At 45.4% G+C, this 27,145-nt stretch overlaps 1 long non-coding RNA gene across 1 annotated transcript; it reads left to right on the forward strand.

The window, feature by feature from the left end:
* The first annotated feature begins 471 nt into the window (after nt 1-471).
* Nucleotides 472-27,145, forward strand: LOC138745359 (uncharacterized). Its single transcript, XR_011346213.1, has 4 exons — nt 472-554; nt 17,924-18,064; nt 24,239-24,398; nt 25,934-27,145. It is a non-coding gene; the product is annotated as an uncharacterized lncRNA (long non-coding RNA).

Below are 27,145 nucleotides of genomic sequence, written 5' to 3' on the forward strand. Positions count from 1 at the left end.
CAATACTCCAAAATGGACATCACCACCATCTTATCCAACCTCACCATAACTTCCCAACTCCTATTTTCTTTTTGTTAATTAATGAAGACCAAGATGACAAAAGCTGTCTTTAGAACCCTGTCGTCCTGTGACACCACTTTCATGGAATTATGTAATTGTGTTTTATCTCTTGCTGCCGATTTCTATAACTTGGCTGTTCAATTTCATAATGTTGGCTTCTGGACTATTTTATTGTGCCCCTTGATCTAGAGAGTTCTGGCAGAACAAAGCAATTTTGTTTTCTTTTGTCAGGTCAAATTTTGTCACATTGATCCAAAAACAAATATTTTCACCATTCCTTCATTTCAGATTCTCTGCAGCTGTCGTATTGAACCTCCCAGTGACGACATCATGTTCGTCTTGTTTATCCTTTCCCCCTCCATGCAGACAGATGTGTTGATCAAAGAGTGGACTCCACTCATCCAGCACCACTGCCATTTCTGCTGCTCGGGCTTTTCATCCCACGTATTCAGTTTGTTATTTCCCCTCTTCTTTTTCTCAGCAAAGCGAATCAGGTTTGTTTGATCATCTTTTTGAATCCCAGTGAAAGGTTATCGACCTGAAGGTTTTAACTCCGATTATTTTTCCAGTAGATGACCTGCTGAGTATTTCCAGCATTGAGTTTTTATTTTATTGCCTTGATTTATTACTGAGTGCTTTGAATGGGAGAAGAAATGTGGGTTGGGTTAAGTTGAGATGTCTCGATCATGGAGTGAATTTAGAAAAATAGACGTAAAAGTGGAGGGTGCATGGAAATTGTTAATTCATCTTTTCAAATTGATTTTTTAGCTATGATTGTTTTCTGATGTACGCGCAGTGTTCAGAATTAAAAAATTATTGTGATGAACATGTCTCAAAATTTGTCATATTGTGGCAACAAAACAGGTGCAAATATTGTTCTAAATTACATTTTAAAAAAAGAAATCCATTTGTGCAAAATGAAGAGTAAGTGAGAGTGACTGTGGTTCCTTGTCCATTTGGAAATCTGATGGCAGAGGGGGAGAAGCTGTGTTTGTACCATTGGGTGTTCGTCTTCAGGCTCCTGGATCTGTTTTCCTGGTGATAGCAGTGTGAAAAAGGCCTGGCCTGGGTGGTGAGGGACCTTGAGGATAGAGGTTGTTTTCTTGAGACTCCGCCTCTTGGAGAATTCCTTGATACATGGGCCAGAAAGCGCGGGATACTCACATGGCTTAATTTAAACCTGCTTGCAGCAAACTCTTAATGATGTCCCACCTTGTCCCGTGGAGCCCGGCACACTATACCCATATGACAGTTTACAGCACGGTAGCAGGCCATATCGGCCCTTCGAGTCTGTGCCAGTTCACATGAACAACTCCACTAGTTTCCCCCTCCCACACTCTGCCCATATCCCTCCAACCCCCTCATATACATGTACACATCCAACCTTCTCTTAAGTGACAGAATGGACACTGCTGCAATTATCTCTTCTGGAAGATCTTTCCATTTTGCCACCACTCTCTTAGTGAAGAAGCATCCTCCAACATTTCTCCTAAAGCTTTACCCCCTTACCCTTAACTCATGCCCTCTTGTTCCAACCTCCCCTGCCCTCAGGGGAAAGACTCTACTCATATCTACTCTTATCTATTCCCTTCAAAATTTTAAATACCTCTTATCATAACCCCCTTCAACCATCTACATTCTAATGAATAAAGTCGCAATCTCCTTAATCTTTCTCTGTGCTCTTGATGTTGTTAGTCAGGCAACATTTTTGTAAATCTTCTCTGCACCCTCACCACCTTATCTATATCCTTCCAATAAATGGAGATCAGAACTGAACACAATTCTCCAAACCTGGTCTCACCAATGCCTTAAACAGCTATACTCTAGTCTATGCTAGGATTTATGAAGGCCAGCATGGCATATGCCTTCTTAACTACCCTGTCTACATGGGAATCCAACCTCAGTGAACCATGTACCATAACTCCAAGATCCCTCTGTTCCTCTCCATTCCTCGACGCCCTCCCCTTAACTGCATATATCATATTTTGATTATTTTTTCCGGAATGCAGCACCTCACACTTGTCAACATTAAATTCCATCTGCCATCTTTCAGTCGACTATTCCAAACAAACCAAGTCCTGTAATCCAAGAAAACCTTCCTCACTATTTTCGTATCTTCTGCATATGTTTTTTTTCTTTGGCTTGGCTTCGCGGACGAAGATTTATGGAGGGGGTAAAAAGTCCACGTCAGCTGCAGACTCGTTTGTGGCTGACAAGTCTGATGCGGGACAGGCAGACACGATTGCAGCGGTTGCAGGGGAAAATTGGTTGGTTGGGAATGGGTGTTGGGTTTTTCCTCCTTTGCCTTTTGTCAGTGAGGTAGGCTCTGCGGTCTTCATCAAAGGAGGTTGCTGCCCGCCAAACTGTGAGGCGCCAAGATGCACGGTTTGAGGCGATATCAGCCCACTGGCGGTGGTCAATGTGGCAGGCACCAAGAGATTTCTTTAGGCAGTCCTTGTACCTTTTCTTTGGTGCACCTCTGTCACGATGGCCAGTGGAGAGCTCGCCATATAACACGATCTTGGGAAGGCGATGGTCCTCCATTCTGGAGACGTGACCCATCCAGCGCAGCTGGATCTTCAGCAGCGTGGACTCGATGCTGTCGACCTCTGCCATCTCGAGTATTTCGACGTTAGGGATGTAAGTGCTCCAATGGATGTTGAGGATGGAGCGGAGACAACGCTGGTGGAAGCGTTCTAGGAGCCGTAGGTGGTGCCGGTAGAGGACCCATGATTCGGAGCCGAACAGGAGTGTGGGTATGACAACGGCTCTGTATACGCTTATCTTTGTGAGGTTTTTCAGTTGGTTGTTTTTCCAGACTCTTTTGTGTAGTCTTCCAAAGGCGCTATTTGCCTTGGCGAGTCTGTTGTCTATCTCATTGTCGATCCTTGCATCTGATGAAATGGTGCAGCCGAGATAGGTAAACTGGTTGACCGTTTTGAGTTTTGTGTGCCCGATGGAGATGTGGGGGGGCTGGTAATCATGGTGGGGAGCTGGCTGATGGAGGACCTCAGTTTTCTTCAGGCTGACTTCCAGGCCAAACATTTTGGCAGTTTCCGCAAAGCAGGACGTCAAGCGCTGAAGAGCTGGCTCTGAATGGGCAACTAAAGCGGCATCATCTGCAAAGAGTAGTTCACGGACAAGTTTCTCTTGTGTCTTGGTGTGAGCTTGCAGGCGCCTCAGATTGAAGAGACTGCCATCCGTGCGGTACCGGATGTAAACAGCGTCTTCATTGTTGGGGTCTTTCATGGCTTGGTTCAGCATCATGCTGAAGAAGATTGAAAAGAGGGTTGGTGCCAGAACACAGCCTTGCTTAACGCCATTGTTAATGGAGAAGGGTTCAGAGAGCTCATTGCTGTATCTGACCCGACCTTGTTGGTTTTCGTGCAGTTGGATAATCATGTTGAGGAACTTTGGGGGACATCCGATGCGCTCTAGTATTTGCCAAAGCCCTTTCCTGCTCACGGTGTCGAAGGCTTTGGTGAGGTCAACAAAGGTGATGTAGAGTCCTTTGTTTTGTTCTCTGCATTTTTCTTGGAGCTGTCTGAGGGCAAAGACCATGTCAGTAGTTCCTCTGTTTGCGCGAAAGCCGCACTGTGATTCTGGGAGAATATTCTCGGCGACACTAGGTATTATTCTATTTAGTAGAATCCTAGCGAAGATTTTGCCTGCAATGGAGAGCAACGTGATTCCCCTGTAGTTTGAGCAGTCTGATTTCTCGCCTTTGTTTTTGTACAGGGTGATGATGGTGGCATCACGAAGATCCTGAGGCAGTTTACCTTGGTCCCAACAAAGCTGGAAAAACTCATGCAGTTTGGCATGCAGAGTTTTGCCGCCAGCCTTCCAGACTTCTGGGGGGATTCCATCCATACCTGCTGCTTTGCCACTTTTCAGTTGTTCGATTGCCTTATATGTCTCATCCAGGGTGGGAACCTCATCCAGCTCTAGCCTTAGGGGCTGTTGAGGGAGCTGGAGCAGGGCGGAATCTTGGACTGAGCGGTTGGCACTGAAAAGAGATTGGAAGTGTTCTGACCATCGGTTGAGGATGGAGATCTTGTCGCTGAGGAGGACTTTGCCGTCTGAGCTGCGCAGCGGGCTTTGGACTTGGGGTGAGGGGCCGTACACAGCCTTTAGAGCCTCGTAGAAACCCCTGAAGTCGCCAATGTCCGCGCTGAGCTGGGTTCGTTTGGCGAGGCTAGTCCACCACTCATTTTGGATCTCCCGGAGTTTGCGCTGAAGATGGCTGCATGCGCGACGGAAGGCTTGTTTCTTCTCTGGACAGGACGGCTTTGTAAGGTGAGCCTGGTGGGCAGCTCGCTTCTTTGCCAGCAGCTCCTGGATTTCCTGGCTGTTTTCGTCAAACCAGTCCTTGTTTTTCCTGGAGGAGAAGCCCAGTACCTCTTCAGTGGATTGCCGTATGGTAGTCTTCAACTGATCCCAGAGGGTTTCAGGGGACGGGTCCGTGAGGCGGGTTGCATCGTCGAGCTTTGCTTTGAGGTTTGCCTGGAAGTTTCCTCTCGCTTCGTCTGACTGCAGGTTTCCAACATTGAACCTCTTTCTGGGGGCTTTATTGTTCCTGGGCTTTGGTTTGAAGTGAAGGTTGAGCTTGCAGCGAACCAGCCGGTGGTCAGTGTGGCATTCCGCGCTAGGCATGACCCTGGTGTGGAGCACATCTTGTTTGTCACTTTCTCGCACCAGGATGTAGTCCAGGAGGTGCCAGTGTTTGGATCGGGGATGCATCCAGGTGGTCTTAAGGCTGTCCCTCTGCTGAAAAAGGGTGTTTGTAATGTCAAGTCGCTGTTCTGCGCAGAGCTCCAACAGGAGGCGCCCATTGTCATTGCACTTGCCGACGCCATGCTTGCCCAGGATTCCTGGCCAGGTTTCTGAGTCTTTGCCGACACGAGCGTTGAAGTCGCCCAGGATGACAACCTTGTCGGCTGTAGGGGTGCGTTGGATGAGGTTGCGCAGGTCGGTGTAGAACTTGTCCTTTTCTGCTGGTTCCGCCTGGAGGGTTGGAGCATAGACACTGATGAGGGTGATGTGACGCTTGTTCTGAAGGGGGAGTCGCATGGACATGATTCGGTCCGAGAGGCCTGTCGGAAGGTTTTCGAGTTTGGAGGCAATGAAGCTCTTGACCATGAAACCTACACCAGATAGGCGTCGTTCATCCGAAGGCTTGCCAGACCAGTAGAGTGTGTAGCCCGCGCCGCGTTCTTGGAGGCTGCCTACATCTGCCAGGCGGACTTCACTGAGAGCGGCTATGTCGATGTCAAGTCTGAGGAGTTCATGTGCAATGAGGGCAGACCGACGTTCAGGTCGGTGGCTGTCAGCCTTGTCTAGCATGGTTCTGATGTTCCAGCATGCTAGCTTGAGTTTGTGAGCATATTTTGAGGGGGAAAGCGTGGAGGGAGAGGACGTGGAGGGGGAGGACGTGGAGGGGGAGGACGTGGAGGACGTGGAGGGGGAGGACGTGGAGGGGGAGGACGTGGACCCATGGTTCGTGTGCCGTGGCCAAGCAAGCTGGGACGTGGCAGCGAGGTCCTTGGGTCGTAGGTTTTATATCGGAGTGGCCTTCTCCTATGCAGGTTTCTTACCCGGGCTGGAGGGGCCTGCCTCCCCTCCTAGGTCGGTCCATACTGCCCGGACCGGGGCCGAGTCCGCCGCAGCTCACCCTGTGCCTGGACTGGGGCCGCCGCCTCCCACTCTCTGCCCGGATCGGGGCCTCCCCCTGCCCCACTCGACCGAGGCCGGGGCCGCCGTCTCCCCCTTGCTCCTGCCCGGATCGAGGCCGCCGCCGTCTACCCTTCGCCCGGACCGGGGCCGGGGCCGCTGCTGCTCTCCCTGTGCCTGGACTGGGGCCGCCGCCTCCCACTCCCTGTCTGGACCGGGGCCTCCGCCTGTCTCACTCGACCGAGGCTGGGGCCGCCGTCTCCCCCTTGCTCCTGCCCGTATCGGGGCCGCCGCCGTCTACCCTTCGCCCGGACCGGGGCCGGGGCCGCTGCTGCTCTCCCTGTGCCCGGACTGGGGCCGCCGTCTCCCCCTTGCTCCTGCCCGTATCGGGGCCGCCGCCGTCTACCCTTCGCCCGGACCGGGGCCGGGGCCGCTGCTGCTCTCCCTGTGCCCGGACTGGGGCCGCCGTCTCCCCCTTGCTCCTGCCCGGATCGGGGCCGCCGCCGTCTACCCTTCGCCCGGACCGGGGCCGGGGCCGCTGCTGCTCTCCCTGTGCCCGGACTGGGGCCGCCGTCTCCCCCTTGCTCCTGCCCGTATCGGGGCCGCCGCCGTCTACCCTTCGCCCGGACCGGGGCCGGGCCGCTGCTGCTCTCCCTGTGCCCGGACTGGGGCCGCCGTCTCCCCAGTTAACCACCCCCTCATCCAAATCATGAATATAAAGGATAAACAACAGGGGACTCAGCACCAATCCCTGAAGCACACCGCTAGACACAGGCTTCCATCCTGACAGATAGTTATCCACCATGACTCTCTGCTCTCTGTTTCACAGCCACCTCTGAACCCATCTCTCTATCTATTAATTCCTAGTGACTGAACATTCCTAACTAACTTTACATGCGGAACATTATCAAAAGCCTTACTAAAATTCAAATAGATCTCGTCACCTGATCTACTTTTCTCATCACCTCTTCAAAAAATTCAACAAGATTCATCGAACATGATTTTCCCTTCACAAACCCATGCTTGGTGCCCCTGATCCATCCCTGCCTATCCAGATATTTGTACATACTATCTCGAAGAATACCCTCCATAACTTTTGCCACCACCAAACTCAAACTTATTTGCTGATAATTATTTGGCCTACACCTTGTGCTCTTTTTAAAAGAGCGGAACTACATTTGCAACTCTCCAATCCCACAACACCACACCCTCTTCCAGTGATCTTTGTAAAATCACCGTCAGAGCCCCGGATATTTGCTCCCTGACCTCCTTTAACGTCCTGAGAAAAGTACCATCAGGACCAGGAGACTTATCCACCTCCATTGACCCTGGAAGATCCAAAACCCTCTCTTTAATAATCCGTATCCTTTCCATAACTAAAGCATTCATCTAATTTATCTCACGTAGTCCAGTGTCCCTTTCCCTCGTGAATACAGAAGAGAAAAAAATTGTTCAATATCTCCCCCATCTCATACAGCTCCTCACATACACATCGTCCACCGTTACCATTTTCCAGTGGACCTACTCTATCCTTCAACCTCCTTTTACTGTTCATGTATCTGTAAAAACCCTCAGAATTCACATTCACCTTATTAGCTATTGACACCTCATACCATCTTTTTGTCTTTCTAATTTCCCTTTTGAGGTTCTTTCTACAATCTAAGTAAGGATCAATCTTTTGCTTCTTGTATTTAGCATGGGCCTCCCTCTTATCCTGAACCATTCCTAATTTTTCTAGAAAACCACGGCTTCCTTAGAGTCTTGCCTTTCGGCCGATCTGGAACATGAAGATCCCTTACTCTCAAAATCTCACTTTTAAATACCCTCCAATTTTCTTCTACATCATTTTCAGCTGAAAGATCAGCCCACACAACTCCCTGCAAATCTCTTCTCATTTCTTTAAATCTGGCCTTCCCCCACTCGAAGATCTTCAACTTTGAACCCGACCTATCCCCTTCCATAATTAAGCTAAATCTAAAGGACCCATGATCACTGGATCTGAAGTTCTCCCTAACGCTCACCTCCGCCACCTGCCCCATTTCATTCCCTTCCCACAGATCGAACACTGACCCCATCTCGTGGGCATCTCCACATACTGCTGCAAAAAGCAGTCCTGAACACGTTATCTAAACTCTAAGCCATCCTGACCTCTCACTGACTCTGTTTCCCAATCGATGTTAGGACTTCACTTGCCTCCTTTCTGGACCCATCAACCTTGCGTATGACTTAATCAGGCTGAAACCTAGTTTTGTGTTGAGGCATAATGGCAGAGGACATGACATTCTGGTACATAGTAGGTGCATTGGACGCTGTTACAGCATCTCAAGTAAGAGAATTTGTTGCCAATCCCCTGGCGGAAAACCAGTACACCAGGTTTAGCCAATTTCTCCTGAACACACTGGAATTGATTAGACATGAGCGCAGCTTGCGTCTTTTAAATATGGAGGGCTCGGGTGAGAGGAATCTATCCGATCTAATGAATGAGATGGTTGCATTAGCAGATGGTCATTCTCATTGTATACTTTTTGAGACTCTATTCCTGTCCAAACTCCCAGGTCGTGTCGCAATACCAATCATTAACATGGATTTCCATGTAGCGCGGGAGGCTGATAGGCTCCATCATACTCCAATGCAAGAGTCTGCTCACGTACAGACTGTTTTTGCAGCAGATCTAAATCCCATTTCCTATGAGCCTCCTGTATCTACAGTTCAGTCAAAGAAGGATGAACACACTGACGGGCGGTGAGAATGCTTTTTTTACCATCGCCAATGGGGAAAAAAGCCCATAAATGTGTCCTGCATGTACCTATTACAGAAAAAAGGTAGGAAATGAAAAGCCCGGCTACCATTAATGGCCTCGGCATCTGGCACAAGTACGGGCCCATTGTGTCTTCAAGATGACACTGGTAAGCACAAGTTTCTTGTAGACACGAGTGCTGAGGTCCGTTTGCTCCCACCCAACCGATTTTGAAATAAAAACCATGTAAATAACAATACCTGGCTCTTCAAACAGCAAATGGGATGAAAATTCCCTGCTTTGGCACACGACGAGTCACGATTTGGATAGATGTGACATTCCATTGGAATTGTGTATTGGCTTCCATTACACGGCCCATTATGGGTGCAGATTTTTTAAGGTCCCGTGACTTTCTAGTGGACGTGAGGTGGAGGAAATTGGTTCATGTTACCACTTTTCAAACATACCCACTGGTCTGCAGCAAAGGGAGTGTTTCCCATCTCGGGGTCCAGACCCTGCACAAAGATGCACATGCTGCTCTCCTCAATGAATTTCCCTGTACTCTCTCACCAAATTCCAATCCCTCCTAAATGGCCCAGGGTGTGTCCCATTACAGAGACACTTCAGGCCTGCCGAGTTACACCAGGACTCGCCCTCTTCCACCTGATAAACTGCGCAGGCTTTTTGAATTTCATCGGATGCCACTTGGGTTGAAGAATGCCGTTCAAACCTGCCAGCAGCTGATAGACACTTTGGGCAGAGATTTAGAGTTCCCTGACATCTACTTGGATAATGTCCTCATAGCCAGTCAGGATATCACCAACTGCATTTACTCCGCCTGTTCCAAGGGCTGGGGGAATTTGGTCTTCCCATCAACCCTAGCAAATGTCAATTTGGCAAATCCACCATCAGCTTCCTGGGACACAAGATCACAGCCAACGGTGTCTTTCCCTTCTCCAGCAAGGTAAAGGCAGTCCCTGCTTTTCCAACACCTACCACGGATCAGGGCCTGCAGAAATTCTTGGGCAGGAGAAACTTCCATCACCGGTTCATTCCAGCAGCTGCTGACATTCTTTATCCACGGTTTCCGATCCTCACCACAAAGCACAGGGACGTTCCCTGGACAACAGAGGTTGGATTTGTGATGCTCAAGATGCTTTAGCCAATGCAGCAACGGTCCCCCAACCTAACCCTGACACTTCCTTGACATTTAGTTCTGATGCCTCGAGTATGGCCCTGGGTGTGTTTGTTGAGCAGTACGTCGATGGCCATTGCCAACCCCTCGCGTTCTTTAGCCGACATCTATAGCCATTGGAGATGAAATACAGTGCATTGTATCAAGCGACACGGCACATCCGATTTGTTTTGGAGGGTCAGTATTTCACTGTGTTCACAGACCACCAGCCACTCGTTTTTGCCTTCATCAAAATAACGGATCCATGGTTGGCAAGACAGCAGGGTCACTGTCATACAATTCAGAATTTACCATGGATGTGCACTATATTTCTGGTAAAAACAATGGCGTCACGAATATGCTGATCAGACTGACTGTATATCATATTCAGGGTGATGTTGATATTCCGGAATTAGCCAGTGTCCAGGCAATGGACCCCAATGTTCAGGAATACAGTACGGCCATGACTAACCTGGACATACAGCAGGTGGCAGCACAACTGGGCTGCCAACCTTACTTTGTGACATGTCTTTGGGCTACACTAGACCAGTGATTCCGCCATCTTGGAGGCAATGCCTTTTTGACCAGATACACAGCTTGTCTCATCCGTCCATCAGAACATCTGTCAAGCTCATGTCAAATAAATATTTATGGCATGGTCTGAAAAAAGGCATTGCGCAATGTGTCTGCACATGTACCTCCTGCCAGACTGTCAAAATTCAGTGCCACACTAAGGCACCTCTTCAACCTTTCCTGGCGGTACACAGGTTGTTGTAACACATGCAAGTGAACCTGCTCGGGCCATTGCCAGTATCTCAAAACATGAGATAGATTCTAACAGTCATAGAAAGTTTCACGCGCTGGCCAGAGGCCATCCCATTGCCATCCAGTGACACTGAGACAAGGGCCAGAACATTCATCATCAATTGGATGTTTAGATTTGGTTTCCTGACCCACAATTACTTCAGTCCGCAGAACACAATTCACCCACAGTCCAACGGCCTTGTGGAACGTTTCCACCGGCAACTGCAGGCCCGATTCACCGGTCTAAATTAGGTCGATGAGTTGCCATGGGTTCTATTGGGAGTGCGCCCGGCTCCAAAGGAAGACATGTCTGGATTGTCCGAAGAGTTGGTTTATGGTACAGTCCTTACAGTTTCTTGGGACATTCATTTCACAACCAACTCTCATCTGAAAGTTCTTCAGCACCTTCGACGTGGTGTTGCGATCACCTTTTCCTACCCACTGGCATGGAACCTCTAAACAGAATGTACCCCCATCACTCCTGGACACTGATTTTGTTTTTGTGTGCAGACAGGACCCACGAATGCCGTTACGACCATATGAGGGCCATTGTCGTGTGGTGAAGAAGGATGGGGTTGTGTATACTATGGACATTGGGGGACATTGTAGCTGTTTCATGTGGACAGACTCAAGCCTGCCCATGTAGATCCCACTTCCCCCATTCAGTGCCCCCTGCACAGATGGCGAGGGCGTCCACCTAAGGTGCATGCAGCAGGTGGTTTAGTTTCTGGTAACGGTTCTTGGGGGGTGGGTAGCAGCTGTGTAATGGGCTGAGTGGGCACGGTTCTTTGGCGGGCGTGCGAAATCATAAGACAAACAGGCGTCCATTTAATTGACCATCCTCACGTGGTGCTGCATGCCGAGGAACGACATGTTGATCTGTGGATTCTCCTGACAGAAGGTGCGGGACACTCAGGGCTTAATATAAACCTGCGGTCCCGTGGATCGGCAGCAAATACATAATGATGTCCCATGGAGCCCGGGACACGCTGTAAATAAAATAAGCCTGTAAAGTCTGAATAAAGCAATCTTGTATTGACTAACCTGGTGTGTGTGTGTGTGTGTGTGTGTGTGTGTGTGTGTGTGTGTTGCTTTAGTAGCTCTATCGAAGTAGCTGTTACATATATAAATATTTTGGATGATTATTGTACTTACAGGATACTTTTCATCCATCTCACAGCCTGTGGGAAGAAACTATTACCCAGCCTGGCGGTCCTGATTTTGATGAAGGACCTGGTTAAAGATGCTGTGCATTGAATGGAAATGGTCTTTTTACAATTCCTTGAGCCCTATTTGAACAGCACTCCCAGTAAATGTCACCTACAGGAGAAGGGGAGACCCCAGTGATACTCACAACTCTTTCCATCATTCCTGTCTGATATTTGCCAGCTACTAGACCATCGAATGATGAAGCCAGACAGGAGACTCAACTGCACTCCTGTAAAATCTCAGGAATCGAGCTGTTGGCCTTGACCTCCTCAGTCTCCTTGGGAAGTGTAGGCACTTCCTGACCAATAAGGAGGTATGCTGTATGGATGGGAATTTTATGTGATTGTATTGTCTATTCTTGCTCTTTAACAATCTTTAGTGGATATAAGTAGACATTGTACTTTAGGATGTACAATCGCGTACAGATTGTCCTTAAATAGACATTTGGCCCAGATGTCTATTCAGTCCAAGAATACTTTCCATCACAGGCAGATTTTGAACAATAACCCCATTCATTTTGCAACAACTGCCACTTAATTTTGCCAGTTGTTCAACGGCAAACTATATGGGGAAAACACCACTGTCAAGTCTTCTGCCTTAAAGGAGTAATTATATTCAAATGGGCAGTAGATCAAGAGATGGAAACAGTGGAATCAGACAGAGGTGAGTGGCTGCTTAAATTAGAAACATTCGTGTTCATGCTATAGAGTTTAAGGCTGCCCAGGAGGAATATAATGTGTTTTCTTTAAGATTGTTTGCCCTCACCCTGGCGAAGGATGGGGCCAACAGACATATTGCTGGAAGGGTTCGAAAATTCATATGGTAGGCCACAGGAAGCTCAAGTTTAGATCCACAGAGCACATGTATTTAGCAAAATGGCCACCCAGTCTGTATTGTTCTTGCTGATAATGAGGTCAACTGAGTCGACCAAATGTAGTAGATTAGGTTGGATGGGGTGCATGTGAAACACTGCCTCACCTGGAAGGTCTGATTGTAGCCTTGGATAGAGGTGCCAGGAGATGTAGGGACAAGTTTGGCAATTTCTGCAGTTCCAATGGGGACTACATGAGGTGGTGATGGGTGGAGAGGGAAGTGCCGTCGAGGGAGTCACAGAAAGACGTGCCCCTGTGAAAAGAGGATATGAGTGGAGCAGGTTCGATGTAACAGATTAGAGGATGGTGCTGAAGTTGGAAGTATTCAAGGATAATGTGTCAGATGTGGCAGCTGATGGGTGGTAAGTGAGAAACCTGAGGGATTCTGTCCTTGTTCTGCCAGAGAGGAAGTGGGGGAAGGGCAGAAAAAGAATTGGAGATAAGGGTGTAGGCTTTATCAAAGACAGTATGGGGGAATCTGCATTTATTGAAGAAATAAGACATTTTAGGTATCCTGGAGTAGAAGACCTCATCCTGGGACTGTTACAGGCCCTGAGGACCCCAAACCTTCGCAGCAATAGTAAATCATCAAGACAAATGGTTATTTAAACAAACGTTGTTTTTAAATTTCTTTAAACAAAAAAATAGATTCAAACTTTAACTTATCACTATTAACTTAACAGCCTTACATTGCCCCCTTCCAATTCTAAGCACAGTTGTATTTAATATGTATAAAGTTCTTTGACACAAGTCCAAGTTCACCGGTGTCTATCAATTCTTATACTGTGCACAGATTCAACATTTATGAATTTTCACCAAGCTCTGGTGCTTAAAAGTAAATGTTTACCCTCCAGGAAGGCGCTTGTTGGTTTCAGAGAGGGATTCCTTGCTCATTGGACACACAAAATCTGATTCCCTCTGATCATTCACTTTGGAGTCTTGCCAAAGAAACTAGCCCCATCAGGGTTTTCCAAATGATAACCTCTTCTGCAGGTCACCATTGAGTTCCTTTTTTTTTTCCCTTATTTCAGGTGAAACACCATTTCTAGCCAGCCATCTCCTCATGTATGGGCCACAAGGTTTTTCAACAGGCTGAACTTAGAACTCACAACCCTTCTTCAAAATGGGGTTTCAACAAGATGTCAGCTTGCCATCTCTCCCTCTCTCTTTTAGAAAAAAAAAAGCCTATTTGGCCTCTACTCTCTGCTTGCAAAACCACATGACCTTCTTAGAACAGCAAACTGGAACCAGCCAGATGACTGCACCTGACCCAAACTTCTGAGTCCATTCATCTCTTGCTTTAAAAACAATAATCCATTTAAACCTAATTTTGAAATTATAGCCAAGCAGTCTCCTTGTTTTGTCTTTGCAAAGGCTCTCGGCGCCTGCATGACTCACTCTCAGCAAAGCTCTTGCAATTTAAATAAGAGCTGTTTTGTGAAGTGTTTGTGTTTGTTTGTGACCTCCATGACTCCTACAATCCATCTCTTTCAAAAACATCTCTATATACAATGTAAAATATATAATCTGTCACAGGACAGATGCAGCAGAGGAGTTGTGATAAAATCAATGGTGTCCTTGCAAAAAAATAAAAGGGAAGAGGTATTATCCAGGTAGCTCTGGTGAGTGGAGTTTGTAATAGTTTGAAAGTTGAACCTCTCTATTTCAGGAGACAATTTACTGTCATGTAATTTAAAAGTGTCATATCACACAAAATTGCTTTTTTTCCTGCTGTAAGACAAACAGACTCACCTCTGGCAGAAATTGCCTGAAATGCCTCTTGCAGTCAGAGAAAGACTGAGTGCTCCCCCCCCCCACCACCCCAAACCCTGGGCCAAGTCACTAAGGGTCTGTGGATTCTCTTTCAATGCTCACAGACCATCAAAGTCATTGGCAATGTGAGCTCCAGTTTTGAACCTCTGACATAATTAGGAACCATTTAGCACTCACTCGTATCCCAGGTCTGATACCTGACACCCTTTTAGCCAGTTTTGACCCAGTCTCTAGCAATCCACTGCCTGGTGTGAGTTCCTTGACTGCTTTATTCAGAAGCCCGCAGCCTGCATCGGTTCCTCTCCTCAAGTCACCAACAGACTGCCACCTATGTGTGTCTTTCAGCTGCAGAACCTCTCACTGGTCTCCTTCCTTGGATACTGACCCATGGATTGAATCCTCTGCTTCTGAGATGTTGGTGGGGTGTGGTCTTTCTGTTTTCTGGTGCCCTGCACTAGTCGTCCACTTCCCCAGAGTTCACGGTGGTGAGGAAATCTAACAAATCTAAATTTAAAAAAAAATGTAACTAAGAGGAGAATCTCACATGTCTAGAGGGATGGAAAGGGAATTATTACAAATTGAAGCCTGATATTTGAATATTCAGGTGCCAAATTTGCAAAAGCATATTTCTCAAGCTATATGTAATTTTTTCCAAAGGAATACAAGTTTGAATTTTTGCATGTCATCTTGGCATCCCTAAAAATATATTTATATCTGATTTCCAAGTAAGTGCAATAGATGTCCTCATTACTGCTAACGTTAATTTAACAAATTTCCATTGATATATTAATAGATTTAATTTGGGCCTTGTTCCTTCAATATTTTGTAATAAAGATAAGGTCAGATTCTGCGGAAAAACATCTCCTGTAACTTGTTCCAAAAAAATTGTAATTCTCCCCAAAAAGATCTCACATTAGGACAAAGCTAAGTTGAATGCAAGAAAGTTGCGACATCTTCACCACACCTAAAACATTGATCTGATAATTCTCATTTTATTCTATTCAAATTCACTGCTGAAATAAATAACTGTAGAAGAAAAACTAGTTGTGAATTCCTTCCTCACTGCTGCAGTATGCAACTCTGGTCAATAGATCCAAAACGCTGCATTGAAGTGAATTTATACAACTCACCTGGATCACGTGATCTCTATTGGAAATCAGCTTCCTGTTAAGCTTTTCAAATCCAACTGCCTGAGTCACCTGACTCCAGGTGCAGCTTTCAGATAAAATCCTTGCTGACATCTGCTGCATGACTGATGTAAAAACAATTATACTGAACTAATTTATGGATCTCCCCATATTTGCCATTCAATTAAATTATTCAGATCCATTTCCCACCTTTGTCTCAACTTATGAAATCCTCATTTAAAATTTCCTACTTGTAATAAAGAGGACATCATCAAATATTTTTTTTTTAACAATTCCTCTTATAAGGAGTTCTATTTCAGTACAACATGGTTGGTCCTAACTTATCCTTCAAATATGCTCTTAGTTGGAAAGAGCAAAAAAGATTGCGATGAGTTATACGACATTTATTTCTCAGTTGCTCAAATGACATTAATTGACCCCTTTCATGACAATCTTCAACATTTATAATCCCCTTACGAAAGTCGCTATCGAGAAATTGATGATCCTTTGAAAAAGATACGAGGATTTTGAATCAAAGCCATTCTGGGTGATGTACATCCACTTACACCAATTTCATCATTTATTGTATTCCATATATTAATCAAATGTTTCAACAATTGTGTATCTTTATCACCAACCATTAATTTTGATTCCCACTTGTATATAAATTCTTCTGCTTTTCCCTCTCCTTTTTATTTGATTCTATTTTAACCCTTTCAAATAAAGAAGCAAGAAATCTCATTTGAGCTGCTCCATAACAATTTTTAAAATGAGGAAGCTGCAGTCCTCTCAATGCAGAATTTGCATTGGGTTACTTGTAACATGGGATTGAATCGGAAATGGGTTCACGTGACATAAAACCACGATGCAGAATGTTTTCTAAGAATGGAATACACGAGGAGGGTTGACGAGGTCTCCAGCTGGAGAAAGATCACAAGATATAGGAGCAGAAGTAGGCCCGTCGAGTCTGTTCCACCATTCTTCCACTCACCCACACTCCCCAGCTTTCTCCCCATCACCCTTGATTCATTGACTAATCAAATACCTGTCAATCTCTGCCTTAAATACACCCAATGACCTCACGGGGGTTTCACGACCCACTGACAAAATCAATTTTTCCACATTTGTTTTAAATTGACACCCTAAAATCCTGTCCTAGAATCCTCTAACATGGGAAACATCTTTGCCATATGTACTCTGCCCAGTCCATCTAGCATTTGAAATGCCTCTGAGGTCCCCCTTATCCTTCTGTACCCCAACTAGTACAGTCGAAGAGTCAACAATTGTTCCTCATGCACTAACCCTTTCATTCCTGATATCATTCCAGTAAATCATCTCTGACCTTCTCCAACACCAGCACATCTTTTCTCAAATATGGCACCCAAAACTCTAATTCTGATTGAATGGAAAGGGAATTCTCCAATGACACAAACACAACAGTTAAATGATATTATGTCTTGTTAATATTCACAAAAATTATAGAAGAGTCAATTAATAACTTTCAAAAGATGCTGGGACTCATTTATGGACCATTGTCATAACCTAAAGCATTAGGGTTGTTACGAGACCAGAGGACCCCAAAATACAGCAGTAATAGATATTCACCAAGACAAATGGTGACTTAAACAAAAGCTGATTTTAATTATCTTTCAAGATGAAAATGGAATTACACTTTAACTTATCACTATTTTATTACTTTAACTGAATTTACCCAACTTTCCCCCCTTCTAATTCTAAGTGCACGTGTGTGTAAGTTCAGAAAAGTTCTTTGGTTCACAGTCCAATCTCACTTCTCAATACTCTAAGTTCACTGGTTGCAGGCCATTCTTCTACTGTGCACAGAATTTAACATATATAAAGTTCACCAGGTTTGGTGCTCGAAAGGTAAATAATTACTGTTCAGGACGATTCTTGTTGGTTTTCAGAGAGAGGTGTGCTGTTCAGGGAAGTATTAGGGTGTTTGTGACTCAACGTATAAGCATCTGAAGTCTGTTATCTCTTCGGAAAAGCTCTGATCGCTTTAGCATTGAGCAGAGCTGAACCAGGACTTTGCAGGTATTTAAGGAAGTGTGTGGGCAGGGTTTGTTCTGGACCAACAATCTCACTAAATGACTCTGCTTGAAATCAAGATTCAAACCATTTTGAGGAATACAACAGGAATTGTTCAACAAGAGCCTGGTGTTCCCTGAGGAGTTATCTTTCAATAGTGGAAATGATTTATTTAAAAACCCCATTAATCTTCCTGATGCAGATCTTTGTATTTAACTTTCAAGTTGCTATCAGTTGTTCACTTGGAGGCCTTTAATGGGGTGACTGGGTGGAATCTTTGCTTTAACCAAGCAGTTTTCTTGCAATTTTCCAGCTGTAGGATGCGGTGCAGTTGCTTGCAAGTTTAGCAAGTGGGATTATGATGTGAAACTGCAAGTCACAGCGTGATTTTTGTTTTTGAAAATGCAGATGTGAAAATGTTAACTTTGGTCTCCTTGGTTTGCTTAAGTTTACAGAGGAGACGTTGGGTCAAGCTGAAAAGACAGAGTTGGATGCCCATTTGGCAAATCGGCTGGGCAAAACAGAAAGCTCAAAACGAGGGTCTGAAAAAATAATGAAGCAGACTGAAGTGCCGTTGAACCAAACCCAGGTAAAGAATTTAATTTTGTGCTGTGTACTTAAGAGATCAAACAATTTGGGCTTTTAGTGGTGACCTATTTAAATGAACAAAATCTGATTAGAATTGAAGTTTATGGAATGTTTGGAAGTTGCCACAAAAAAATGGAGCATATAAATTAGATAAATGAACAATACAATGAGCCTGGTGTCACAGTATCTGCCTCCCTCGACTGAACATCACCGTTAAACCTTCTCCCCAATATAAACCTGATGTCAAAGTATCTGACACTGTTAATCGTACATCAATATTAAACCTTCTCACGAATTTGAATCCTGTCTCAAAGTTTCTGCCTCAGTCTATCATACATCAACGAAAAACTATCTCCCCCCCCCCACCCGTGATCCTGGTGTAGTAGAGTCTGCCTCAGTCTACCGTCCATCACCGTTAAACCTTCTCCCCACTGTGAACCTGGTGTCATGGTAGATATCTCAATGTACAGTATATCACCATTTAACCTTCTCCCCAACATGAATCTGGTGTCACTGTATATATCTCAATATACAGTATATCACCGTTAAACCTTCTCACTACTGTGAACTTGGTGTCACAGTATTGGGCTCAGTCTACCGTACATCACTGATAAACCTCCTCCCCACTGTGCACCCTGTGACACGGTATCCATCTCAATTCACCGTACATCACTGTTAAACGTTCTCCCCAATGTGAACATGGTGTCACAGTATCTGACACAGTTTATAGTAAATAACTGTTAAACCTTCTTACTACTGTGGAATCCATCTCACATTTTCTGCCTCAGTCTACCGTTAATAAACATTAAAACTTTTCTTCCTGTGAACCTGGTGTTAAAGTATCTGCCTCAGTTTAACGCACATCACCATTAAGCCTTCTTACTGCCCTGCACTCAGTGTCACAGTATATGCCAAAGTCTACTGTACTTTACCATTAAAACATCTCCCCACTCTGAACCTGGTGTCGCAGTATCTGACACAGTTTATCGAACATGACTGTTAAACCTTGTTAATGTTGTGAACCCATTGTCTCAATATCTCTTATTAGTCTACCATATATCATCATTAAACCTTTACACATCTGTGAATGGGTGTCACTGTATCTGACACCGTTTATCGTACATTACTGTTAAACCTTCTCCCCATGTGATCCTGGTGTCACAGTATCTGACACAGTTTATCGGACATTACTTTTCAATTTTCTCATTGCTGTGAACCCAGTGTCACAGTAACTGTCTCAGTCAACCGTACATCATCGTTGAACCTTCTCCAACTGTGAACCTGGTGGCACAGTATCTGCCTCAGTCTACCGTATATCACCGTTAAACCTCCTCCCCACTGTGAACCTGGTGTCACTGTATCTGACAGAGTTTATCGGACATTACTTTTCAAAATTCTCACTGCTGTGAACCCAGTGTCACAGTAACTGTCTCAGTCTACCGTACATCATTGTTGAAATTTCTCCAACTGTGAACCTGGTGGCACAGTATCTGCCTCAGTCTACCGTATATCACCATTAAACCTCCTCCCCACTGTGAACCTGGTGTCACTGTTTCTGACACAGTTTATCGGACATTACTTTTCAAAATTCTCACTGCTGTGAACCCAGTGTCACAGTAACTGTCTCAGTCTACCGTACATCATTGTTGAAATTTCTCCAACTGTGAACCTGGTGTCACTGTATCTGCCTCAGTCTACCATACATCACCGTTAAACATTTTCCCCATTGTGCACCTGGTATCACATTATCTACCTCAACATAACGTACATCACCATTACACTTTATTCCCTTGTGAACCTTGTGTCACATTATCTGCCTCAGTCTACAGTACATCACTGTTAAACCTGATCCCCACTTTACTCCTGGTGTAAAATTATCTACCTCAACATACCCTATATCACTGTTAAACCTTCTCCCCCTGTGAACCTGGTGTCACAGTATCTGATGCAGTTCATGGGTATATCACTGTTAAACCTTCTCACAAATGTGAATCCTACTATAAAATAATGCACCCCTTCTAAGTCTCACAGTATTCTAATCCCCACCTATTTTAAAAATTCCAAAAAAAAGACAAAAATCAATCCCAAAACAAACTACTCAAAAGTAGCAGCCCCCTAAAAATCTGAGTGTGATGAAGTCCACAAGTGGCAGGTGACTAAAGGACTCAGTGTCACCCACCCCCAGTCAGACTTTCACAAAGTACTGAAACAAAAACATTCAACCCAGTGATTCCAGTCCCAATGATTGTTCCGGATCTTCAATATCGAGAAGACTTTGCGTCAATTCAACTTTTTTTCCCATTCTTTCCATATTTTCCAATCTTCCCATTTCCATTCCCATTGACCCTTCCCTTCGATGACAATGGTGACGATCGCCCATTTCCTCGTACATCTGGCAATGAATTAGCAAATATTAAAGCATCATGGTCATTCTCAAAAAACTGAGATTGAAAATTCCCATAAAAATCTTTCAATACTGCCGAATAATGAAAAGCAAATTTATATCCCTTTCGCCACAATACTTCTTAGGCTGAATTAAATTCTCGGTCTCTTAGGATAATTTCTTGACTCAGATCTACATTTTAAAAAACCCTATTATTTTGAACCATCAGTGGATCCTGATTTTGCCGTGTTTTCTCCACCACCAATCGGAGGATCATCTCTCTGTCTTGATATTTAAAACAGCGAATCAAAACTGCTCGTGGTAATTGGCTTGGCAACGGTTTCTTCCTTAACGCTCTATTCGCTCGATCTAATTCCAGTCCATCCACAACGAATTACCTGCCCTACACGTCTGGGATCCATTTCTTCAAAACCTTCACCGGATCCGAACCTTCCATATCTTCCAGAAGACATACTATCTTAACATTATTTCTACAACTTTGGTTTTCTAATGAGTCAAACTTCTTCAATAATTCCTTCTTCTGAATCCCCCAATCTACAAAAGGATCTTCCACTTTTTCCATTTTTTCTCTATTACTCTCCACTTGACTCTTGCATTCAAGAAAGCCTCTTCAATCTTTTAAAAATGTTCTTGCACAGTATCCACTGATCATGTCCATCTCGTAACATCACTCTTAACTACATTAATATCTTGCTTCATGAAATTTATTTCTTCAAACACAGTGTTCATTTTAGTTTTCATTTCCGAAAATCCTTGAGTCATCTGATGAGTCATCTGCATTGATATATTTGCCATATCTTCCATGAGCTGAGCAATCCCTTCCAGAATTAGAAACACAGAATCCAGTCCAGGATCCATCACCTGCCTTTGAGACCGACAGCTCTCTTCTTCCTCCAAAGCAGTAAGTCCTCTTCCAGTATGGCTGCAGGTCTGGTGACCCGACAACAGCGTGCCGACCTCATCAGCTCACTGCCGCTCAGGCTCCCCCACAGCCCATATCATCTCCAAAGGTTCGTGGACCCTCAATACACTTTGCATGCCCGGTAGGGCACCGACTGCGCAGGTGCATCTTCTGATGCTACAGTGCGCTCCCCCGGACCACCAGGCAATGCTGCAGGCTCACGGGCCTGTCCACGCTCAGCTGGCTCACACTCACGCCTGTGTTCACGAGCGCACGAGTCAAAACTGCCAAAATCATCGCTGAGCTGGCGCCATCTTGCGATGGCACAAGCCGGGCGGGACTCCTCTGAGGCTTGGGGACTCCAGTCGATGACTCCGTTGCTTCAACTTGAACTCGGCCACAATTCTTCAACACTTTTGTAAGGTAATTTCTTCTGTAACTGAGTTTTCGATTTTTTCACATTTGCAGCCATTTCGATCCTCCACTATTCCAAAGTCTTTTAACAGTATTTTAAATCACTTTTACAACTTTTAAAATCAAGCATTTAATGATCTAACTGGGAAAGGGTGGAACCACGCGTCTACCCTCTACGCCATCTTGTCACAGTATCTGCCACAGTTTATAGTAAATCACTGTTAAACTTTCACATTACTGTGAATGCTGTCTCTCAGTTTCTGCCTCAGTCTACCATTCATCAACGTTAAACCTTCTCCCCCTGTTAACCTGGTGTTAAATTATCAGCCTAAGTTTACCACACATCACCATTAAACTTTATCCCCATTGTGGGACCGGTTTTACTGTATCTGCCACAGTTTAGTGTACATCACCGTTAAAAATTCTCCCCAATGTAAAGCTGGTGTCACTGTATTCGCCAAAGGTTATTGTACAGCTCTGTTAAACATTTTCCCCACTATGAACCCGGTGTCACAGTAACTGTCTCAGTTTCCCATACGTCACCAATAAAGCTTTTTTCCCACTCTGAGCCCAGTATCAACGTATCTACGTAGTCTCCTGTACATCACCATTAACCTCCTCCCCACTGTGAACCAGGTTTCACAGAATCTGCCACAGTTTATTGTTCATCATTTTTAAACCTTCTCACTACTGTAAACCTGGAGTCACAGAATCTGCCTTATTCTACCATACATCACTGTTAAACCTTCTCAGTACTGTGAACACGGTGTCACAGTATCTGCCAAAGTCGACTGTACATCACCATTAAAATTCTCCCCACGTTGACCCATTTATCACTGTTTTTGCCACCATTTATCGTACATCACAGTATATTCCACAGTTTATTGTACATCAGTGATATACCTTCTCCTCATTGTGAATGTAGTGTCACCATATCTGCGTCAGTCTTCCGTACATCACCATAAACTTCTCCCCAATGTGAACCTGGTGTCACTTTATATGCCACAGTTAAGATTACATCACCGTAAAACCTTCTTCTAACTGTGTACCTGGTATCACAGTATCTACCACAGCTTATCGTGCATTACTGTTAAACCTTCTCACTACTGTGAACTCGGTGTCGCAGTATCTGCCAAAGTCTACCGTATATCACCGTTAAATATTCTCCAAACTGTGAACCTTTTGTCACAGTGTCTGATCAGTTTATCGTACATTACTGTTAAACCCGCCGGATAAGCTCCAGAGAGCGAAAGAGGAGTTCTCACATCTGCAGGAACTGGGGATCATTCATCGCTCCGACAGTCCTTGGGCCTCGCCGCTCCACCTGGTCCCAAAAGCCTCCAGTGGCTAGTGCCGCTGTAGAGATTTTCGACGGCTTAATGACATGACAGTACCTGACCGTTATCCCATCCCTCACATTCAGGACTTTACGGCCAATCTGCATTGTATGAGAGTATTCTACAAGGTCGATCTGGTACACGTGTATCATCAAATCCTATTGCACCCTGAGGATATCCCCAAAGCAGCCATCATCAACCCCTTTGGCTTGTTCAAATTTTTATGCATGCCTTTCAGGCTCAAGATCACCACCCAGACCTTCCAGCACCTCATGGATACGGTGCGCAGGGATTTGAATTTCGCGTTCATTTATCTGGATGACATTCTTGTCACCAGCAGAGACTGGGCACAACACAAGTCTCAACTGCACACCCTCTTCTCCCGACTGGCCGAATTCGGCCTAATGGTTAGCCCGGCCAAATACCAGTTTTGTGCAGAAGAAAATTTGGATGGGATGAAACTAATCCAGAATCCATTGCACAAGATTGGAAAAATTGGATTGAGCGTCTTCAAATACTTGGAAGTTTTGAAGTCAACAGACTTTGGAGTGGCCACATTTGCTCAGTTACACCATTTTTCTGATCTAAACGAAGGTGGTTTTGATCCTGTCAGTTACTGAGTCCTGTGAAATAACCAAGTGCGAGAAGATGGTGGATTTGTAATGGGAAAAGCCAGAGTGGCTCCATTAAAGTCAGACACCAGACCTTGAATGGAATTGACTGCTGCTACTACGGCGAGTAAAATGGACGCTATGTTAAAAAGAGAATTACAGATGGAGTTAGCAGATCCTGTGTTTTGGACTGATAGAACATCAGTGCTTAAATATATTAATAATGAAATCATGAGGTTTCATCTCTTTGTGACTAACAGAGAGAATGAAAACCTGGACAACAACAAATGGCAGATTTACCACAGGACAGAGTTTCACCTGATGAATTCCCAACTACATCCGTAGAAGTTGATTATTTTGGTCCTTTGCAAGTAAAGTGAGGACGAAGTGTTGAAAAACGATATGGAATTATTTTCACTTGTTTGACTATGAGAGCAATTCATATTGAAGCAGCGTCATTGCTTGATACAGACTCATTTATTAATGTTCTTTTGCGTTTTATTCCTAGACCTGGTCAAGTAAAAGAATTATGTTCTGATAATGGATCGAACTTTAAAGGAGCTGATCGAGAATTATGAAAAGTTCTTCAAAATTGGAATCAACATCAAATTCATGAGAAAGAAGTTAATTGGATATTTAATCCACCCATAGTTATGGGTGTGGTACGGGTAAGGGTTAGTTGGTTGTGGAGAACGTTTACAAAGGTCTGTACTGGGCAGTACTGGGCAGCAATGCTTAATGTTGTAATGGATACGGAAGCTCTGGGTAGGGGTAAGGGAGGGGCTGGCCAGGAAGTCTGCAGATGCTGAGTCCGAGGGCAATGCACAAACATGCTGGGGAAACTCATGGATAGTTTTGTGAGGAGCAGGTCCTGCATCACAAGTCAAATTGAGTATTTCGAGGAGGTGTCAAAGGAAATAGATGAAGGTCAAGGTCTGTATGTGCTGCACGTGGATTTTAGTAAGGTGCTTGACAAGGTCGTCATGGTGGCCTCATTCAGAAGGTCAGGAGGCATGGGATCCATGGAGTCTTGGCTGTGTGGATTCAGAATTGGCTTGTCTGCAGAAAACAGAGGGTAGTAGTAGATGGAACAATGACTAGTGGCTCTCCAAAGGGATCTGCTCTGGGACCCCTGCTCTTTGTGATTTTTATGAATGATGATGGGAGTGGAAGGGTGGGTACGTCAGGGGATGACACAGAGGTAGAGATGTTGTAGACAGTGTAGAAGGTTGTCATAGGTCATCCAGTTTGCAGAGAAGTGACAGATGGAGTTCAATCCTGTAAATCAGATGTACTTAAACAAGCAACTGGTACAGGTTTATTTCCAGAGTCAGTTTCAAGGGCACAAATAACAGTTATTCCAAAGAAGATTGGAGACCCATTAAAAGTAGCTTCATATAGACCAATTTCTTTATTGAATGCGAATTACAAGAACGTGAGCGCAGAGCACTTGGTTAATGTCAGGATGATGAACAGTGTGCAGGACAGAGATATATTTAGATCCTGCTCCATAAATCGCTCAAGGTTGCTGTGCAATTTGAGAGGGATTTTAAGATGGTGTATTGTGTGCTGGCCTTCAGGAGTCGGGGATTGAGTTCAAGAACTGTGAGGTAACGTTGCAGATGTATAAAATTCTAGTGAAACCACACTTGGAATATTGTGTGCATTCCTGGGGCGAGAATACCAGTGGACGTCTAAATATGATGAGATAGGGAACTTTAGACAAGATGTGAGGGGGATATTTTGTTGACACAGAATGTAGTGGGTGGCTGGAATGCATTGCCATGGGTAGTAGTGGAGGCTGGTCCAAAAAAGGCATGAAAAAGATTTTAATATAGGGACAGGAATAAAAGAAAAGCAGAAGGTACTGGTGAGAGGGAGGGAAGTGTAATATTGTAGTCGGGTATATTCAGATGGGTCAGCTGAAGGGACTTGACTGATCCATCCATGATTTGTCCAGCATCTTGCTGCCATGTCGTGGTGAACCAGGGTGTTGCCTGATGGAGACACAGTACTCTGAGCTCTGCAGATATAGATTGTGGTTTTCTCCATAACACACTTCCTCAGGTAAAGCAGAGGAAGGGAAAGGACCTAGTGTGCAGGGGTAGGGAGGGGGGTGATGGGGGAAGAGTTGGGGCCCTCCAAAGTCATCGTGATCAGGCCTCGGAGACGGCATCTCCATCACTCGTATTTCTCTTCCCAGGAGAAGGAGTGATCTCAGAGACAAGACACGAGTCCAGAAGAACATTCCAGCCCAGCTGAACAGAGGACGGACAACATCATGATGGCCTGAACCCCTCCCCTTCGCCCTCTTCCCTGCCAACTCCATTCCCCACTTCTTCCATATCCCTTCACCCACTTCCCCCACCCATTTCTCCCCTACCTCTCCTCCATTCCAACCCCCTCCCACTCACCTTCCCCTTCACCTACCCTCACACCTATGCCCTAAACTCAGCCCTCCTCCCTTCACCTCCCCTTCCCCTCTCCTTTGCCCCTCCCCTTCGCCTCCTACCCTTCGCCTCCTACCATTCCCCTCCTCCCCTTCCCCTCCTTCCCTTCCCCTCCCCTTCCTACCCCTAACTTAGGGGAAGGAGGGATAGGGGAAGGGGGTAGGAGAAAGGAGGTAGTGAGAGGGTAGGGGTAGGTTATGGGGTAGTGGTAGGGGGTGCAGGTATGGGATAGGATTAGGGGAAGGGGGTAGGTGTAGAGGATAGGGGTAGGGTTTAGGTTAGGGTTGGGGAAGGTGGGTAGAATTAAGATAAGGGTCAGGGACGTGTAGAGGTACAGTTAGGTTTAGGGTTAGGAGATGTGGGCTCAGGTTAGGTCGAGATTTAGGGTTAGGTTTAGAGTTCAGGGAAGTGGGCGTGATAAGTTTAGGGGAAGGAGGTAGGAGTAGGAGGTAGAGGTGGGGTGTGAGTTGGGGTTTGGGGAAGGTGGGTAGGATTAGGGTTTGGTTTAGGGGACACCGTAGGGATAGGGTTAGGGGATAGAGTAGAAATAAGAGTTAGGGTTGGGGACGTGGTGTAGTGTTTAAGGGTATCCGTAGTGTTAACGTTAAGGATAGAGTTTGTTAGGGGTTAGGGTTAGGTTGGGGAGGGGAGCGGGGGAGGCGAGTAGGGCACGGGAAATGGGGAGGTGATGGAGGAGGGGAATGGGCATGGGAATGAGGAGGGGTACGGTGTAGAGGAAATGGGAGGTGAATGGAGGAAGGCATCGCTACCCCCTCCCCTCCCCACCACTACCCCCTCCCCTCCCCACCCCTTCCCCCACATTATCCCTGCCTCCTCTCCTCCTTCCAGAGGAAGCCGGGCCTCATACCGGCCAGAACCTCCCTGTAATTTCAGAGCCTCCGTTTCAGGAAGTGCCTTCGACGCTTGCCGCTGGACAGACATCTTGTCTCTTGATTCATTCTATA

Source organism: Narcine bancroftii, chromosome 11 (genome assembly GCF_036971445.1).
Source record: "Narcine bancroftii isolate sNarBan1 chromosome 11, sNarBan1.hap1, whole genome shotgun sequence".
Taxonomy (NCBI): Eukaryota; Metazoa; Chordata; class Chondrichthyes; order Torpediniformes; family Narcinidae; genus Narcine; species Narcine bancroftii.